Genomic DNA, 9464 nt, shown 5'->3' on the forward strand with positions numbered 1-9464 from the left:
TCTTATATTTTGGAAATGTACATCCAGGTTTAATTCCCTTTAAATATTTTGAGGGGCCCCAAGAGAGTGGGGCCCTAAGCTATAGCTTGTTAAGCTTATACGTAAATCCAGCACTGCACACACACACAACCCACACCAATTGCTGAAACGCCACAGAGAGCAAGGCCTGAGCAACACTGTAACTCTCTTGTTCTAGCCTGGATGAAGCCCTGAACAATACTCTTCTTAAGGAGTGGGAACATTTTGTTGCAGGCCCCCCCCCACACGCTCAGATTTTGATGCTCTGTTCCCAGCAGAGAATACGCAAAAGCCACCTGACGTTCTCCCACAATACTCCTCCTTCGTCATTCCCTCTCTTCCCCATTTTCTGGAAACACTGAGGCTCCGGAAGCTCTGAGATTCAGCCATGAAGATCACCTTCCTTCTGTCTGTTGTTATCGTCCTTCTATTGCCAGGTAAGATGTTTGGGGACCACCCGTCTTCAGCCTACAGGTGGGAGAGCAGGAAACATCAACCCTGTGGGGTGGGAGGGTTCTTTGCTGTTTTAATTGCATAGTCCGAGAAATATATTCATAGAGTTGGAAAGGAGCCACAAGAGTCATCTAAGTCCAGCCCACAGCAATGCTGAAGCCACAGGTAAAGAATCTCTGACAGGTGGCCATCCAAGCTCTGTTTATAAACCTTCACTGAAGGGGAGTCCACCCATTCTGAGGGAGTCTGTTCCACTGCAGAACAGCTTTTACCATCAGAAAGTTCTTCCTAATGCTCAGCCAGAGTTTCCCTTCTTGTAACTTGAAGCCGGTGGTTTGAGTAACTTGGTTCTTGTAACTTAAAGCCATTGGTTTGAGTCCTGCCACCCAGGGCAGGAGAAAACAAGCTTGCTCCATTTCCCATGGAACAGTCCTTTAGAGATTTGGACAGTGCATTGCTTCTCAGACTTATCTTCTCCAGGCTAAACATACCCAACTCCCTCAGCCCTTCCTCATATAACTGCCTTGGCGCACTATACCTGAAGGAGCATCTCCACCCCCATCATTCTGCCCAGGCGCTGAGGTCCAGCGCCGAGGGCCTTCTGGAAGTTCCCTCCTCGCAAGAAGCAAAGTTACAGGGAACCAGGCAGAGGGCCCTCCCATCAGATGTCAAAGAAATAAACAACTATCTAACATTTAGAAGACATCTGAAGGTTCTGGGAAGTTTTTAATGTGTGACATTCTAATGTATTTTTAATCTTTGTTGGAAGCCACCCAGAGTGGCTGGGGAAACCCAGCCAGATGGGCGGGGTACAAATAATAAATTATTATTATTATTATTATTATTATTATTATTATTATTAGGCCTGGTTTCCAGACTGAACTAGATGGACTAGATGAGTCTTGGGGCTCCCCTTTCACCTCTACCGCTCTATGATTCCATGACAATATTGGAATAGTGTTTCAGCTTGGGAAGGCCTGCCCTTAATCACAATGTTCCTCTTGTTTCTTCAAACACCCCCAGGTCTTAACCAGGCCAGGAGAAAAAAATGTGCAGATGGAGTATGCAGAAATCTTAAGGAGTGTTACAGGGAGGAAAAGTTGTGGGGACCATGCCCTCAGGATCCGTCCCAGATCTACTGCTGCTTTTGGTAAGCTGGCTCCCTCCCTCTTCACCAGCAGCAAGCCTATCATATTGCGGGGGGGTGAATGAATCCTAACCTCTCATATTTCAGAATATCTTCACCCTGTTTACCTGTTCCCTTAGGGTAGGCATCAATTATCCACCCAGGAGAAGATTCGGACGTTTCTGAATCCTGAAGCAATTTTCCTGTGACACAGGATCTTTCTTCATCGCCACTCCCAGAAGCCTTGTGCATTTGAGCTTGTCAGCTAGTCAACCTTCCCAAAAGGGAACAACAATTGTTGTCTAACAGAAATCTTGCATTTTCTTCTTCTAATAAAAGCAATGTAGTTGGGAATATGAACCAGTGGTGTGTGCTGATTTCCATAAAGGGAGAAGGAAGTCTCCTATCTCTGAAAAACAAACACTTGCTACCTTTTGTAAAAATGACTGCTTCGCCCACCTTACCCTAGTCCTCACGGACTGCGGAACATAAATAACTTTTTGGCCGCATGAACGGGGGGGGGGGATATGTACAGGCTGTTCTAGCAAAGACGCTTCTCTTCTGTGCCAAGGACAGCTCAGACTTGCAGCCTGCAGAAAGGAAGCAAATCTGCACATATCTCATGAAGTGGCTTATTTTGCATCTCCTCAGTTGCAAGGGGGAGAAGGGGGATTCTGTTCTCATTTAGGGGTGAAACTGCCTAATATGCACTCATCAGAACAATGTGTGGAACAAAACACAGCCATCCTTTGAAATTCACACTGCTCTGAATTTTGCATTGCAGTTTTCCAGCTGGGAAACACATACAAAAAATGGATATACTGGAATCTAGTGTGCATAAAAATGCATTTATCTGTGAAATAGATAGATAGATAAAGTTTATTCGCATTAGCCAATGGCCATAGCAACATAAAACAAGCAATATATACAAATAAAATATATACAAATAAAAAGGACAGCAATTGGTAAAAATGGCAGTCAAATTGCCAAGATTATCGTTCAGATAGTGGCCCTTAATCTCATTGCACCCTCGATAAACCTAGCAACCTTTGCTGTTGTCTGATCATTTTGATCTGATAAAAGAAAGAACAATGTGGCCTCAGACGGGCGGCCTGGGATGGTAAGTAAGAGTGGGGTGATGATCTTATTCCTCAGATCTTTATAAAGGTCAGGAGAATATGAGCCACTGTTTCCAGATTGCCATCTCCACAGGGGCAGAGTCGTTTCTCAGTTGGAAACTTTTGGTATCTGCCCTCAAGTACGGCAGAGGGCATCACATCCAATCTGGCCAGTGTGAAGGCACGTCTGTATTTTGGGATAGTTAATAGGATAGTTAATTTATACAGATATGGTGCCAGGGAATCAAACTGAGAAGGGGGGGAGGCAAACCAAGGACCGAATTTCTTTATAATGGCCAAATTGTTCTGCTGCTCTAAGTCCTTCAGGTTTGGGGAATGTGCTAATTTATTTAAACTCAGTTGACATATTTATCTGTAAACGGAAGACGATTAACTAAGAATTCTGTAATTGGTAAACAAACGTTTTAAACAAGCAAATAATCAGATCACACACTAAGTTATCCTGCCTCTTAGTAAGCTTAGGCCATTTTTTCAAGCATTTACTGTTTTGGACAGAACTTCTTGAGCAAATTACTACAAAGAAAAACTGCCACACCAATGGTGGAGTGTGCTTCTGTGCCGAATGCCCTAGTAATGCAAAGAAGATTGGAACATGCAGCGACAGCAGTAATCTTTGCTGCAAACATTGAGTAACAGAACTGTAAGAAAATTCTATCCGTTTGACTAAACTGTGTTCTTTTTCCTTTATATACGACATGAGAATCCAGATGGGCTTTGATATGGGAAAATTCGCAGCATATCTGCCACTATTTAGAATGCAGTGTTGAGAACAAAATTCAGCTTTCCGAGAAATAGAGTCCTTATGTAAGTTCTCTATCGGTTCTCTTTGTGACGGCAGCCTCTATCGTTTTTAACGTTTGATGTTTTATTATGTTTTTATTTGTGTCGGATGCTGCCCAGAGCGGCTGAGGCACACATCGATGGATTCCTCGCACCCTGCTTTCTTTCCTCCAATAAAAACTTATTTTAGCATTTGGGGTGATTTGATTTTTTCTTTTAAAGACTACTTTATGCTGCGGGTAGTGAAAGTACTGGTGAGATACTCCCTCGCAGGTTGTTTTATTCTGTCAGAATATTTCTCAGTATCTGAATTGTACTTTAATTGTAAATACAATTTTTCTCAACCCAGGATGTGTACACTAATGCTAAGCAATCCCGAAGTTATAGCTGAAAGCGTGTGGGCAACATCCACTAAAAGTTGCTTTGGCCAAGAGCAAGGTTTCATGGCCACGTCTAATTGACTCCTCTAACAAAAGCCAGCCAGAACTATGCAATAGTTGCATTGAATGTTTGCCCATAGTAGGCATGATTTATGTAGGGGAGAGAACCTAGATTGTCTCAATGCAGAAATCCATCCGATGTCTTTAAGCACAAAGTGCACTTTTGCATTCCGAAAACAGAGTGCTGAGTAACTGCACGTTTTGCAAAATTAGCAACAAACTCTGCAGAGAGATCTTTGACAGAGACGGCAGGCCCTCTAGTGGCTATGTGTGCTATGTGTGCCCATATTCTCTAAAGGGTTAGATGGAGGGGCTTGGCAGTTACCGTATTTTTCGCTCTATAAGACGCACCTAGTTTTTGGAGGAGGAAAACAAGAAAAAAAATATTCTGAATCTCAGAAGCCAGAACAGCAAGAGGGATCGCTGTGCAGTGAAAGCAGCAATCCCTCTTGCTGTTCTGGCTTCTGGGATAGCTGCGCAGCCTGCATTCGCTCCATAAGATGCACACACATTTCCCCTTACTTTTTAGGAGGGAAAAAGTGAGTCTCATAGAGCAAAAAATACGGTACTTTTTCTGGTTTTCTGCCTTATGTACAAATATGTACCGTTTCAGAGCATATTTTTTCCCAAAACAAAGAAGAAGCAGAACTCATTATTATATTATCTTAGTTACTTCTCAGCTATGGAGTTTACATCTTTTCCATAGCACTTTGGGGACAAAGCCAACAGTACCAAGAAAACACAGCCTTGCCAAACTATATTTCCTGCCCATCGCAACTCTTCTCTTCCATAAGTCAAAGGTGGGTCGCTTGCAGGATTTGCTGGGCAGAACAAGCTTTCTTCCAAACCGTGACCCCTGAACTAGAGAAAGCAAACCCTGCTTAGCACATTCCTCACACAGGGACACTGGAAGGTGTGTTATAGCAAGTGAGACCATTTTCCATCAGAGCATTGGTCCATCTAATTCAGTATTGCCTGCACTGACTGGCAGCAGCTCTCTAGGGTTTCAAACAGGGTACTCTCCCAGCCCTAACTGGAGATGCTGGGGACTGAACCAGGCATATTCTGCCTATAATGCAGATGCCCTTCTCTCACAGCCCTTATTGTCTGGATTTCCATCTGTTTTGAGCTTGCCCCTTCTGCCATGACAAATAATAATAATAATAATAATAATAATAATAATTATTATTATTATTATTATTATTATTATTATTATTATTATTATTTATATCCCGCCCTCCCCAGCCGAAGCCGGGCTCAGGGCAGCTAACAACAATAAAATAGTACAAAATTCTTAAATAATTTTATTATAAAATTAATTCAACTCAAATTGATGGCAACCATTAGGCTAAAGTTCTGTGAAGATTGCCAAAGGAGGGAGTCAGGCTGTGCCTTGGCCAAAAGCCTGGTGGAACAGCTCTGTCTTGCAGGCCCTGCGGAAAGATGTCAAGTCCCGCAGGGCCCTGGTCTCTTGTGACAGAGCGTTCCACCAGGTTGGAGCCGCAGCCGAAAAAGCCCTGGCTCTGGTTGAGGCCAGCCTAACCTCTCTGTGGCCTGGGACCTTCAGGATGTTTTTGTTTGAAGACCGTAAGTTCCTCTGTGGGACATATCAGGAGAGGCGGTCCCGTAGGTACGAGGGACCTAGGCTGTGTAGGGCTTTAAAGGTTAAAACCAGCACCTTAAACCTGATCCTGTACTCCACCGGGAGCCAGTGCAGCTGGTATAGCACCGGGTGAATGTGATCTCGCAGCAAAGACCCCATAAGGAGTCTCGCTGCAGCATTCTGCACCCGCTGGAGTTTCTGAGTCAGTCTCAAGGGCAGCCCCATGTAGAGCGAGTTACAATAATCCAGTCTGGAGGTGACCGTCGCGTGGATCACAGTGGCAAGGTCAGGACAAGAGAGGTAAGGAGCCAACTGCTTAGCTTGGCGGAGATGAAAAAATGCCGCCTTTGTAATAGCTGCAATCTGTGCCGCCATGGAAAGGGAGGTGTCGAAGATTACACCCAAACTCTTAACGGACGATGCTGGCACTAATTGCGCCCCCGCAAGTGCAAAAGTTCCCTAAAAGGAAGCAGTGTGTGTGTGTGTGTGTGTGTGTGTGTGTGTGTGTGTGTGTGTACTGTATTTTCTGTACTTAAGCTCAGAACGACACAAAAAAACCTTACTTTTCAGTACATTGAGGCCCAAAATGGGAAAGTCCATGCTTGGAAAACAAAGAGCAGGCTTTGAAGCTGCAGAGACCAGAATTGCATACATTTAAATGTACCTGCACTTTTGCAGTCAGATGGATAGGCTACAAATAATGAAATTATTATTATTATTATTAGTAGTAGTAGTAGTAGTAGTAGTAGTAGTAGTAGTAGTATTCCCTTAACCTCTTCAGACCAAACAATTTTTTTAAAATAATAATAATAATAAATCGTTCCAGTAACACCTTAGAGGCTAACTAAGTTTGTTCTTCGTATGAGCTTTCGTGTGCATGCACACTTCTTCAGATACACTGAAACAGAAGTCACCAGACCTTTATATATAGTGAGAGGGTGGGGAGGGGCATTACTCAGAAGGGTGGTGGGAATGGGTGATTGGCTGGTAGGTGTGGTAAACCAGTTGACAACTGTTAACGACTGTGATTGGTCTTACAGGAAAAAAGCAAGGGATGAGATGGCCAAAAATAGCTTTATCATGTATGAGATAAGAATCCAATGTCTCTATTCAGACCAGGTCTCTCCATTGTTTTAAGTCTGGAAATAAGTTGCAATTCAACAACTTCTCTTTCCAGTCTATTTCTGAAATTCTTTTGTAATAAGTCAACTACTTTGAGATCTTGTATAGAATGTCCTGGGAGACTGAAGTGTTCTCCTGCTGGTTTCTCTTCAGCCCAGTTTACTTGAAGGACCACCTTTGCTCCACAAATGCCTACTTGACCGTTTTGATCTGCGGAAATGGCAATGTGACAATTGCAACAGACCAGTCATTCTGCACTTTCAAGGAATCATAAATAGGCGGGGAGCTTGAGAGTGTAGGAGCTGCTCCGCTGAAAGAATGATTACTTACAAGTAAAGAGCAGCTTCTGCAGATCAAAATGGACAAGCGTGCATGTGCGAGAAAGATTATCCTTCAAGTATACGGGTCCCAAGAAGCTACGGACTTAGTATACCTTATGTTAACCATCTGATGATTTCTAATGATTGGAGGGTTGTCATATCTCAAGAAGTGAAAATCCGGACACAAAAGTATTTTTCTACAAAGTACTTTAGCTATCGTTACAGAAATTCACAAAATAAATAAATAAATAAAAATTCAAGACTTCCGATACTCCCGGGTTTCCCCAGACATCTTAACCAATTTTCTAAAATTCCACCTGGACGCCATTTTCAACGGACAAAACCCAGCTATAGCAGCCCTAAATGATTGCATATGCTTTTGCCTTACGAAATACTATTTCAGGGGTTCATGACCGTTTCTTATTTCCCTGCAGAAACCGACTATCTAAAATTTGTTAGACAGCTTTCTGCAAAAGGAGAGGCCTGCCTCTTTGCAGGTACTCAACTCTGGTCTCTGCAGTTTCAAAACCTGTTCTTTGTTTTCCAAGCATGGACTGGAGTTTTCTACCTCAGAGTACTGAAACACAAACGTATAGTTCAGTCATGCCAAGGTTTCAACACCTTCCAACGGACGCTCTTGCTTAAGGTACAGAATGTCCTCTCCTCCCACCCCACCTGCCCTGACACATCAGGAATGCTCAGCTCATCAGCAATACTGTTACAAAGGTGGCCAACCAACCCCAACCTCTTCCAAGTGGTACTGAGATCCCAGGGGGTTCCAGCGCACAGAGGAGAAAAGCCATGGTGCATTTGCAGCTGCACAACTGGACACCTTCATCTGCCCCAGCTGCAATAAAACATGTCTCTCCTGCATCAGTCTCCACAACCACAGCAGGTGCTGCAGCTATCCATCAGCCTGACCTCACTCACAAAGGCACACTCCTCCATTGTCTTCCGAGACAGATAGATGCCAACTCAGTTAAACTGAGTGGAGGTATTTCCCCTGCCCTCTCTTCCACTTCAGTTCAACTCTCTTCCCCTCCACCCACCCACCCAGTTTTAGCCGTAATTCTTCCCAACAGTTAAAACCATAAAAATGCAACGTTCTGGCACATGTGAAGTTATCATTCAATGGGATCACTTTCTTTCATGGCCCCACAAACAAGCAGGTGGCACATTCATTAGGTGCCATTTTTTTCAGTCCAGAATCTTCATACTTGTTCTCAACATGCTGTGGTCTAAGCCACTGAGCCTCTTGGGCTTGCCGATCAGAATGCGGGTGGTTTGAATCCCCGCTACGGGGTGAGCTCCCGTTGCTCCGCCCAAGCTCCTGCCAACGTAGCAGTTCGAAAGCACACCAGTTCAAGTAGATAAACAGGTACTGCTGCAGCGGGACGGTAAATGGCATTTCCATGTGCTGTGGCTTCCGTCATGGTGTCCCGTAGTGCCAGAAGCAGTTTAGTCCTACTGGCCACATGACCCAGAAATCTGTCTGTGGACAAACACTGGCTCCCTCGGCCTAAAAGCAAGATGAGAGCCACACCCCATAGTCGCCTTTGACTGGACGTAACCATCCAGGGCTCCTTTAGCTTTTTACCTTAATTTGAGATCACAAGTGTGGTTACTCGATGCACATTTGAAAACCCTCCCCTTGATTAGACTGCCCCACAACTTTTCCTCCATGCAGCAAGTGGTGATTGTGTGTCAAGGCCCTGTGACCACCCCCATTCCCTAAGGTTTCAATAGCTAGACAGTACACAGAATATTGGTTTTATGGGATCAAATAACAATTTTATTGTTACAGATGTGAAGGTTTTGCCAAAGGCATTGGGATAAGCAGCCGTGTATGTCGTTCCAGGGTGGCGCTGTGGGTTAAACCACAGAGCCTAGGACTTGCCGATCAGAAGGTTGGCGGTTCGAATCCCTGTGACGGGGTGAGCTCCCATTGCTCGGTCCCTGCTCCTGCCAACCTAGCAGTTCGAAAGCACGTCAAAGTGCAAGTAGATAAAGAGGTACCACTCCGGCAGGAAGGTAAACGGCGTTTCCGTGCGCTGCTCTGGTTTGCCAGAAGCGGCTTAGTCATGCTGGCCACATGACCCCGAAGCTGTACGCCGGCTCCCTCGGCCAATAAAGCGAATGAGCGCCGCAACCCCAGAGTCGGCCACAACTGGACCTAATGGTCAGGGGTCCCTTTACCCTTTACTATGTCATTTCAGCCCCTCTGCTGGCAGTGACACTAAGGGTAAAGCCAACCGGAAGGTATGCCCTATGACCTCCATCAAATCAGGGTGTCTCCTAAGGGGTTCCCATTGGAGGAGTGGTCTGGCCCTAGCCCCCATCTGGGCGTCAGACAGGAGTCACTCCTTCTGGATCCTTTGGGATACCATTACCCAAGGAAGGGCAGGCAGAGGCTACAACATCCCCTCCAACCATGATCTAAGCTTACCTCAAAGAGGCCGGATG

The 9464-nt window shown here is 44.8% G+C and overlaps 1 long non-coding RNA gene across 1 annotated transcript; it reads left to right on the plus strand.

Annotated features, from left to right (window-relative positions):
* The first annotated feature begins 270 nt into the window (after window positions 1–270).
* LOC309529109 lies at window positions 271–1957 on the plus strand. The gene is made up of 3 exons (XR_014218082.1): window positions 271–455; window positions 1495–1621; window positions 1738–1957. It is a non-coding gene; the product is annotated as an uncharacterized lncRNA (long non-coding RNA).
* The last annotated feature ends 7507 nt before the right edge of the window (window positions 1958–9464 follow it).

This window comes from Podarcis vaucheri (genome assembly GCF_965113315.1).
Source record: "Podarcis vaucheri genome assembly, chromosome: 3".
NCBI lineage: Eukaryota > Metazoa > Chordata > Lepidosauria > Squamata > Lacertidae > Podarcis > Podarcis vaucheri.